Below are 9960 nucleotides of genomic sequence, written 5' to 3'. Positions count from 1 at the left end.
AACTCATTGGACGCTTCACAGTGCAGATGGACAATGACCCAAAGCAGACTGCAAAAGCCACCAAAGAGTTTTTTAAGGGAAAGAAGTGGAATGTTATGGAATGGCCAAGTCAGTCACCTGACCTGAATCCGATTGAGCATTTCACTTGCTGAAGACAAAACTGAAGGGAAAATGCCCCAAGAACAAGCAGGAACTGAAGACAGTTGCAGTAGAGGCCTGGCAGAGCATCACCAGGGATGAAACCCAGCGTCTGGTGATGTCTATGCGTTCCACACTTCAGGCTGTAATTGACTGCAAAGGATTTGCAACCAAGTATTAAAAAGTGAAAGTTTGGTTTATGATTACTATTCTGTCCCATTACTTTTGGTCCCTTAACAAGTAGGAGGCACATATGCAAACTGTTGTAATTCCTACACCGTTCACCTGATTTGGATGTAAATACCCTCAAATTAAAGCTGACAGTCTGCAGTTAAAGCACATCTTGTTCGTTTCATTTCAAATCCATTGTGGTGGTGTATAGAGCCAAAAATGTTAGAATTGTGTCCATGTCCCAATATTTATGGACCTGACTGTATATGCCCCTAACCACCCATCTGAAGGAGATTTATCATGTAAAACTAACATGTTTAAAAGAGAGCAGTGAAAGGTCTGCCCTGTTTCATGTTTGCTGCTTGCGTGAAATGTCTATAAAGTATTGGGTTGCAACATTCAAGGCTGCAGGAAAAATAATTATGAGATTATAGTTGAATCACCCAGCAAGTACCTTCTGATCTCAAGATCACCTTGGTCTGCAAAAAGCATTGAAGAGCGATACCAAGAAAAGTATTCATTTTAAACCTCTTCTCAGAGTGATATGGAGACTGTCATTGCTGATCTCCTTTATAGAAAATTAAAAAAAATAAAGATTTCCAGGATTTTTATGGCTTCATACTTTCTCACTGACCTGAAACATGGATGCTGATCAGCAAGCCAGAGTAAAGTCTAAAGCCTTTATCTGTACAGTTTTCCAGTTTAGGGAATGGAAGAATTAAAGGATAAGTTCACCTTTTAGACAAAAAAAAAAATAAAATGCACATTTTTTTTCACCTGCAAAAAATGTGCATTTATTTTCATTCAAAGGAGCCTGGAAAGCATTGCACCAGTGATCAGTAGATCACTGACGCTATGCAGGTCTCCTATCAGAAGATCTGATGTACGGTCAAGCAGATATTCTGACAGGAAGCTTGAATGAACTACCACAGCGCTCCACAGTGGCTGTGGGTTTGTAGTTTTCAGTTAACTACCACGGCGCGACGGCTGCCGGGACCTGTAGGCACTCATTCAAAGAACTCTGTAAATGAGGGATGCAGCCGTATGGGTGGAGCCCTGCATGGCCATGCTGTTTTCAAATCTGACAGTACTGGGAGAAGTTTCCCGTACTATCTGTTGGAGGGGCGGGCACTGCTGCGGCTCTGGGAACATGTTACACGTTCCACCAGTTTTTAGGGTGGAGCGTGTAACATGTTCCAAAGGTGAACTCATCCTTTAAAGCAAGAGGGGGCTGATATGGCTGCTTGGTAACTAGCATTTTCTCAATGAGAAGGTAGCAATGCCAGTCTCATTGTTTCCTTTCAGGAAAGGCTTGTTCACACTAATGCAACTTGAGTCGCACACAATTGCATGACAGGGAAAATTTAATTGTTTTTAATGTGACTCAGAAAAGTGCGATTTTGAAAAAGGATCCTGAACTACTTTGCATCTGCTATGGGGCCAAGTCGCACCAAATAATCGCATGAAGGGCGCATCAAAGTACTGTGAACTGAGCCTTAACTTGCATAATAATTAACAGTTCTGACAGTACTAGAGATGTGGTACAGTGCAGCAGCTTTAGGAGTGAGGATAGTTTAGTTTGGTTCACAGAAGAATGCTTAATTTGACCTTTGTAATGGGGGCAGCCAGGCCTTTTGATGGCTCCAGATTACATAAGGAGCAGGGGTGGACTGACAACTCATGGGGCCCCGGGCAATAGGGGATCATGGGGCCCCTGTGTCCTTGTCCAAACTCAAAAAAGCCTATGAAAAAGGTACCAGGGGCATCTCATGGGGCCCCCTACTGACCCCAGGCCCTCGAGCAGTGCCCGAGTCTCCAAATGGTCAGTCCGCCCCTGATAAGGAGTCTTACACTTATTCTAGGAATGCTTCTCCCTATAGCGTTCTGGGTCAGATACTGATCCTGGAGTCTTCAGTCAAACCTAGGCAGAGAAAATACTGACTACCTGTTGCAGGACCTGAGGGCTGCAGAATTAGGTGTCTGTTTATGAACCAGCGATAAATGATCGCTGCTCAGTTCTCCGGCATTCTCGGAGAACACAGTTCTCCTGTGAATGCAGTTTATGAAGCGGTGTAAAGCAGTTCTCCGAACGAAGGGAGAACGATCTACAAACGCTGGAGAACGGTCTACAAATGCTGGAAAACGGCTGATTTTACTATAATCTCGCGAGATTACAGTAAAAGATCAGTTTACTAAGCAGAGGTAAATTATCTCTGCTTAGTTTGTGGTCCCTCAGATTCTCCAGCTCTGGGTTGGAGAATCTGGAGGGAGAACACAGATCTCCAGTCAAGAGCTGAACATGTTCTCCACTGATCTCCTGAGTGTCATAAACTGTGAATGACCAGAGAATAGCTGAGATCCTCTGAATGGCAGCTATTCTCTGTGTCATAAACGGACACCTAAGTACCTTGGGCTCCTGTTTTGGCAGCTGAGCCACAAGTTGACCTCCAAAGGTGTGGATGCTGCACTTTATGTAACGTGTTGATCTTGGTTCAGGTTGTATTAATGGTGCATTTGTGTTTTGTACAAATGAGTGTTGTTGGCCTGGACTAAGGAATAGGTTTCATTTTTGAACATTATAGATCAAGAGTGGTTACGAATTTGTATTTTCTTATTAACATGAAATAAATCATGCTTTTGCAAAGAAACATACTGGCCTTAATTCACCAAATGAATTCTCGCCTGCCACTGTGCATATTAACTACATATTAATCAGGGTACACTGTAAATGAAACCATTAATTAAGGTTCTGTGTTATTCTTTACGTGGGAAGCATGTGAAGCATCCAGGCACTTATGTGAAGACAGCTTTCTTGCTCTAGTGGGCTGATGATTCATTCCCACTTAAGTCCCATATGACTTGTATTTTGGCTATTTTTCCCTTGCTAGGCTGCAGTTGTTAGGCAGGTACATCTGACTGTGTGTTACATCCAATCACACCTAGTAAAAGGCACTGACAGTTTGAATGTACAAATACACACATTCAGTTATATTAAATGCCAAAATACAGACTGATATAATTACATATGGAATCTGATTACTAAAGGCTGAAATGACTTGCCCTTTCTTGGGAATTTTAAACCTGCTGTGAACAATTTCATATTTCAGTGAAGGGTGAACTTAACCCATTGGCAATCAAACAGTTATTGCAATATGGATGGCATTTATGAAGCATTTTTCTAATGTGCATGTCACAAAAGGTTGTATACTTGCTGTTATGCTAACATACAGTCAGGTCCATAAATATTGGGACATCAACACAATTCTAACATTTTTGGCTCTATACACCACCACAATGGATTTGAAATGAAACGAACAAGATGTGCTTTAACTGCAGACTATCAGCTTTAGTGTGAGGGTATTTACATCCAAATCAGGTGAACGGTGTAGGAATTACAGCAGTTTGCATATGTGCCTCCCACTTGTTAAGGGACCAAAAGTAATGGGACAATTGGCTTCTCAGCTGTTCCATGGCCAGGTGTGTGCTATTCCCTCATTATCCCAATTACAATGAGCAGATACAAGGTCCAGAGTTCATTTCAAGTGTGCTATTTGCATTTGGAATCTGTTGCTGTCTACTCTCAAGATGAGATCCAAAGAGCTGTCACTATCAGTGAAGCAAGCTATCATTAGGCTGAAAAAACAAAACAAACCCATCAAAGAGATAGCAAAAACATTAGGCGTGGCCAAAACAACTGTGGAACATTCTTAAAAAGAAGGAATGCACCGGTGAGCTCAGCAACACCAAAAGACCCGGAAGACCACAGAAAACAACTGTGGTGGATGAGCGAAGAATTCTTTCCCTGGTGAAGAAAACACCCTTCACAACAGTTGGCCAGATCAAGAACACTCTCCAGGAGGTAGGTGTATGTGTGTCAAAGTCAACAATCAAGAGAAGACTTCACCAGAGTGAATACAGAGGGTTCACCACAAGATGGAAACCATTGGTGAGCCTCAAAAACAGGAAGGCCAGATTAGAGTTTGCCAAACGACATGTAAAAAAGCCTTCACAGTTCTGGAACAACATCCTATGGACAGATGAGACCGACATCAACTTGTACCAGAGTGATGGGAAGAGAAGAGTATGGAGAAGGAAAGGAACTGCTCATGATCCTAAGCATAACACCTCATCAGTGAAGCATGGTGGTGGTAGTGTCATGGCGTGGGCATGTATGGCTGCCAATGGAACTGCTTCTCTTGTATTTATTGATGATGTGACTGCTGACAAAAGCAGCCGGATGAATTCTGAAGTGTTTCGGGAATATTATCTGCTCATATTCAGCCAAATACTTCAGAACTCATTGGACGCCGCTTCACAGTGCAGATGGACAATGACCCAAAGCAGACTGCAAAAGCAACCAAAGAGTTTTTTTAGGGAAAGAAGTGGAATGTTCTGCAATGGCCAAGTCAATCACCTGACCTGAATCCGATTGAGCATTTCACTTGCTGAAGACAAAACTGAAGGGAAAATGCCCCAAGAACAAGCAGGAACTGAAGACAGTTGCAGTAGAGGCCTGGCAGAGCATCACCAGGGATGAAACCCAGTGTCTGGTGATGTCTATGCGTTCCAGACTTCAGGCTGTAATTGACTGCAAAGGATTTGCAACCAAGTATTAAAAAGTGAAAGTTTGATTTATGATTATTATTCTGTCCCATTACTTTTGGTCCCTTTAACAAGTAGGAGGCACATATGCAAACTGTTGTAATTCCTACACCGTTCACCTGATTTGGATGTAAATACCCTCAAATTAAAGCTGACAGTCTGCAGTTAAAGCATATCTTGTTCGTTTCATTTCAAATCCATTGTGGTGGTGTATAGAGCCAAAAATGTTAGAATTGTGTCAATGTCCCAATATTTATGGACCTGACTGTATACTTTAAATAATATGCCAGCAATATATAATGTGGACCTCTTCAATAAAAACTTACCAATGATACAAAGGAATGAGCAAAATATTATGCCAGAGGCTGTCTGTATTCAATTTAGCTATATTAATTAAATGTTGTTGCATGGCGACCACTTCCTGTTATCTCACATACATATTCTTATTATTATAGCCAAATGTACCCCCCTAACTCCTCCCACAGTTTTTACACTACATAGACAGTAATATACCGAAACGTGCGGATTGTTCCCGATTGGTGTGCTATTACTTTGTGGAACGTTTTGCCAAATGGTTCACAAAATATCGGCGTTTTTGCGGTGAAATTGGTCCCATAGGAATGAATGGCGGAATGTTCAAAACTATAGTGGGAGCTGACAAAAGCTAGAGTGTGAGCTGAAAAATCAGGACATGATTTCCAAACTGCCGTCACTCCCTCATTTTCAAGCCCACCTACACAAATCTTCTATCAAAACGTTCAGCTATCCCTGCTGCCACTAAAAATGGCCACGGCTAAGCCATAGTTCTGATAGTTTTCACAATATGACCATTTGTTTGCAACTCACGCCGCCCATTGACATTCATTGAGGCAAGAACACTTCACACAATTTCCCCTGAAATTGCAGCTTTTCTAGTTATATGTGAAATTACTGAAGCATTTTATAATGATGATTAGATAAAAGAATAGGTAAAAATGGCAATTATGCCAGTGAAGTCAGATTTGTGTTCCAAGTACCACAAACATATGTGTTCAATCATTTAGAATGCTGAAACCACTGCTTTAAAAAAAGAAAAGTGAGAAATATGTCCTTGAAGGTGTTTTCTGAGATTTTGGATGATGTATTAACTTATGTATGTGGGATAAAATTATGCTGTGTATAAAAACACACATTTTTAAATAGGTAAAAGAAAACCAAACTACTACAAATATTCTGCTTATAAACTTGTCATTGTACTGGTCCTAAGAAAACCAGGACTTTGTCAGACACCTCTTCAACCCTCGTCAAATCCATGAGAAACCTCACTTGGTTTTGTGGCACCCAACTGTGCTAGACTCCCCTTATATATTACAAGTATAATATAGAGCCATCAGTTTACACAGCGCCTTAAATATTTATTGTACATTCACATGAGTCCCTAACCTTCAGGGACTTTACACTGTAAGCTTCTTAACTCAAATTCATACATACTGTTAGGTTAATTGGCTCCTGCCTAAATCGGCCCTACCAGCATGTCTGTGGAGTGTGGAAAGAAACCCACACGGAGAGAACATACGAACTATGTGCAGGTAGTGTTGTTGGGATTCAAACCAATAACCCCAGTGCTGCTAGCTGGAAATGCTAACCACTTAGCCGCTGTATTGCGATAGAGTAGGTAGTGCAAATTTTTAAAAGGAAACATCAATGTTTAGATTTTTTCAGTCTGTGTTAATCAAGATTAGGATAAAAGAACGGGAACATTAGTGTACAAAATCTTCTACTCCATGACTTTTTGAGCATACATTCTAGTAGTACATTGAGGGTACATTGTTGGCCCGCACTACAGACTTTTTGGGCATACATTCTAGTAGTACATTGAGGGTACATTGTTGGCCCCCACTACAGACTTTTTGGGCATACATTCTAGTAGTACATTGAGGGTACATTGTTGGCCCGCACTACAGACTTTTTGGGCATACATTCTAGTAGTACATTGAGGGTACATTGTTGGCCCCCACTACAGACTTTTTGGGCATACATTTTAGTAGTACATTGAGGGTACATTGTTGGCCCGCACTACAGACTTTTTGGGCATACATTCTAGTAGTACATTTAGGGTACATTGTTGGCCAGCACTACAGACTTTTTGGGCAGACATTCTAGTAGTACATTGAGGGTACATTGTTGGCCACCACTACAGAATTTTTGGGCATACATTCTAGTAGTGCATTTAGGGTACATTGTTGGCCCGCACTACAGACTTTTTGGGCATACATTCTAGTAGTACATTGAGGGTACATTGTTGGCCCCCACTACAGACTTTTTGGGCATACATTTTAGTAGTACATTGAGGGTACATTGTTGGCCCGCACTACAGACTTTTTGGGCATACATTCTAGTAGTACATTTAGGGTACATTGTTGGCCCGCACTACAGACTTTTTGGGCATACATTCTAGTAGTACATTGAGGGTACATTGTTGGCCCGCACTACAGACTTTTTGGGCATACATTCTAGTAGTACATTGAGGGTACATTGTTGGCCCGCACTACAGACTTTTTGGGCATACATTCTAGTAGTACATTGAGGGTACATTGTTGGCCCGCACTACAGACTTTTTGGGCATACATTCTAGTAGTACATTGAGGGTACATTGTTGGCCCCCACTACAGACTTTTTGGGCATACATTTTAGTAGTACATTTAGGGTACATTGTTGGCCCGCACTACAGACTTTTTGGGCATACATTCTAGTAGTACATTTAGGGTACATTGTTGGCCAGCACTACAGACTTTTTGGGCATACATTCTAGTAGTACATTGAGGGTACATTGTTGGCCCGCACTACAGACTTTTTGGGCATACATTCTAGTAGTACATTGAGGGTACATTGTTGGCCAGCACTACAGACTTTTTGGGCATACATTCTAGTAGCACATTGAGGGTACATTGTTGGCCCGCATTACAGAGGAAAAGGATTTGGAGGTACTTATTTCAGATGATTGCAAAATGAGCAAACAGTGTGGCCAGGCAATGGGGAAAGCGAATAGAATTCTAGGATGCATCACTAGAGGGGTAAACCAGCAGGAGGAAGGAGGTCCTTATTCCCCTATATAGATCTTTTGTTAGACCTCATTTAGAATACTGTGTCCAGTTCTGGATACCTCACTTACAAAAAGATATTGATATGATAGAATGAGTCCAGTTCTGGAGACCTCACTTATAAAAAGATATTGATATGATAGAATGAGTCCAGTTCTGGAGACCTCACTTATAAAAAGATATTGATATGATAGAATGAGTCCAGTTCTGGAGACCTCACTTATAAAAAGATATTGATATGATAGAATGAGTCCAGTTCTGGAGACCTCACTTATAAAAAGACATTGATATGATAGAATGAGTCCAGAGATGGGTAACAAAAATGGTGAGGTCTGGGGGAATAAACATATCAAGAGTGACTTCAGGAACTTCACATGTACAGTCTGGAGGGAAGAAGGGAAAGGGAGACATGACTGAAACCTTTAAATAAATCAAGAGGATGAATACAGTTCAAGAGGGCAGTATTTTCAACACAAAACCAAAATCAAGAACACGGGGACATGACCTTAAACGAACTGGAGGAAAGTTCAAAACTAATCTCAGAAAGTACTATTTTACTGAAAGTGTAGTTGATGCTTGGAATAAACTTCCAGCAGAGGTAGAGAGCCAGTAAATAGCTTCAAATATGCTTGGGATAAGCATAGATCTATACTCAGACAAAAAACTTCAAAAAAAACAAAACAACAAACACCCCCCCTGTTAGGAATATCAATTTGGGCCGGCCCTCCTCCATACAGACTTGCAGTTCAAAGTACTTTGGGAACAATGCAACACCAACACCTAGATGTGTGATGCAAAATTTTACTTCTTTATTATTGATCAAGCTTTAAGTAATAAATGATAACACTGCATATTTCAGGCGGTTTCCATAAAACACCAATCAGAATACAGAAAAAAGATTTCAGTAAACTACTCTATAGCTAGTCAAAACAAAAATGCAACAGGGTAGTAACTTCTGCAATTTCTCAGAAAAGAAGTGTGTGCATAGATAACAGCATTTCAATCCCAAGGGAACATCTTGTACATACAGTAAACCAGTTAGTAGGTACAAAGCAAAAGTTAGTTAACTGTTAACCCTTTCACCCCCCCCCCCCACAAAAAAAAAAACACAAAAAAAGGGGCAGACTCGATGGACACTTTTCTGCCGTCACTTTTCTGTTTCTAGTATGTACACATTTGTTATGTTGATTCCTAATTCAATATTACAAATCAGACTTCGGCCTTCATCAATCCACAATTAGGTTTGGGTATAGTAGCAATGCCCCCACAGACTTGAATGGGGCTGTTCAAGCCTGTGGCCAGTCTACAAGGCACACTGTGTAGGAGCAACCAACTCTGAAGGATTGCCTTTTTTGGCTGTTGACATCCTCTGTGTCAAAATCTTCTTCAGAGGTAAGTGAGCAGGTGAAGGAGGTGTCTGGGTTAGGGAGGGTTTTATAGTAGGCAGGATGATGGCAGAATAATGCTTCATTCATTTTCCCTTTCAGTTCAGAAATCCAATGCATCGTCACATATTTATCGTGTGAGAATGGCTTAAAGTGGTTGTAAAGGCTGAAGGTTTTTTACCTTCAGGCATTCTATGCATGAAGGTAAAAACCCTTCTGTGTGCAGCAGTGTCCCCAGCCCCCTCAATACTTACCTTAGCCTCATCGCAATCCAGCAATGTGCAGTACAACCTCAGCCAATGAGGAAGCAGAGACCTGGGTCAGCTGTCAATCACAGCCAGCCAGCCAATGAGGAGATAGAGGCGGTAGGGCCAAGCAGCAGCTAAATGTGTGAATGGACACATGGAGCAGTGGGTGCCCCCATAGCAAGCTGCTTGCTGTGGGGGCACCTGACAGGAGGGAGGGGCCAGGAGAGCCTGCAGGGGACCCGAGAAGAGGAGGATCCAGGCTGCTCTGTGCAAAACCACTGCACACAGCAGGTAAGCATAACATGTTGGTTAATTTTGGAAAATAACATTTAGAAT

Source organism: Staurois parvus, unplaced genomic scaffold (genome assembly GCF_062004578.1).
Source record: "Staurois parvus isolate SC_StPar_1 unplaced genomic scaffold, SC_StPar_1.0 ptg001034l, whole genome shotgun sequence".
NCBI classification, from domain to species: Eukaryota; Metazoa; Chordata; class Amphibia; order Anura; family Ranidae; genus Staurois; species Staurois parvus.
Note: the sequence above shows the minus strand (reverse complement) of the source record.